At 40.7% G+C, this 1,129-nt stretch overlaps 1 pseudogene; it reads left to right on the forward strand.

Moving 5' to 3' along the window:
- The first annotated feature begins 318 nt into the window (after positions 1-318).
- On the forward strand, positions 319-885 carry LOC119038774 (actin-related protein 2/3 complex subunit 3-like; annotated as a pseudogene).
- The last annotated feature ends 244 nt before the right edge of the window (positions 886-1,129 follow it).

A 1,129-nucleotide genomic window follows, 5' to 3' on the forward strand; every position in this document is an offset into this window, starting at 1 on the left:
TAGTAGATGTTTCTGCATAGGGGCTGTGCTAACAGTGATCCAGCAAATGATTCAAAGGCAAAATCAAGATAAAAATCACAATAATCAATGTGCAAATTGAAAATCCCGTCTCCACAAAGGAAACCTCACATTCAAGGACAATCAATCAACCACAGTTGTGAAGCAGCAGCCAGTGGTGAACAGCAAGGCCAGAAGCCCTTGTTCTGCCCTCCCTCCCCCCATCCAGCTCACTTTGGCCTACCCCTCCTGAGTTGCCAGACCCAGGTCCAGGTTCTCACCAGGTCATCCTCAGCTGGTTGAAACTAGAGGGCCACGAAGATGCCTGCTTAGCACTCTTCTCTCATGGACCCCGACACAAAACTCATTGGAAACATGGCACTGTTGCCTATCAGAGAGTCAGGACAAAGGATCTGCCCCCAGAGAGACAAAACCTATGGTTATTGTGGATGAAGCCATCTATTACTTCAAGCCATCTATTACATCTATTACTCCAATGTCTTCTTCAAAAATTATGAAATTATGAAGTTGATAAAACCTTGATATGTATAACTCTCTAAATTTCTGAGTGTTTCCAGAAACTCCAAAAGTGCAATTCCAAAAGCCAAGGCAAGAAACAAAAGTATTGTATATACTGGGAATCATTAATTTCACTAATTTTCCCATTCCTGGAGAGCCTGGTTTTCTACTTAACACAGTTTATGCTAAACCTGCAAAGAACAGGAAGACAAAGGGATGAGGGCCTATTTATAGAATCTAAGGCAAGAGACTGGATGGAGACTTTGTGGGAAAGTTTTTGACCTTTGGAATGATAAACCTAGCAGGGAGTGGATTTGCTTTGTGAAAAGATAATTCATGGACAAGAGTCTCTTAGAACCTGCACTGTAAAGGGAGCCTGGGCAGACACTGTCTTCATGGCTGTGAGCAGCATTTTATAGCAAGATGTACACTATTCTTTGCCTTTATTTCATCAAGTTTTATACAGAAGAGAGAAAAGAACATGATTACTTGAAAGTTCATTATCAAGAATTTGGGGGGAGGGGAAAATAAGTTCACAAAGAGTCATTTGACATTTACTGTAGTAGTAAGCTGGTGCTTAATAAATAATAAAAAAGTTTCTAACAACAACAAC

This window comes from Artibeus jamaicensis, unplaced genomic scaffold (genome assembly GCF_021234435.1).
Source record: "Artibeus jamaicensis isolate MK-2021 breed Jamaican fruit bat unplaced genomic scaffold, CSHL_Jam_final contig_1832, whole genome shotgun sequence".
NCBI lineage: Eukaryota > Metazoa > Chordata > Mammalia > Chiroptera > Phyllostomidae > Artibeus > Artibeus jamaicensis.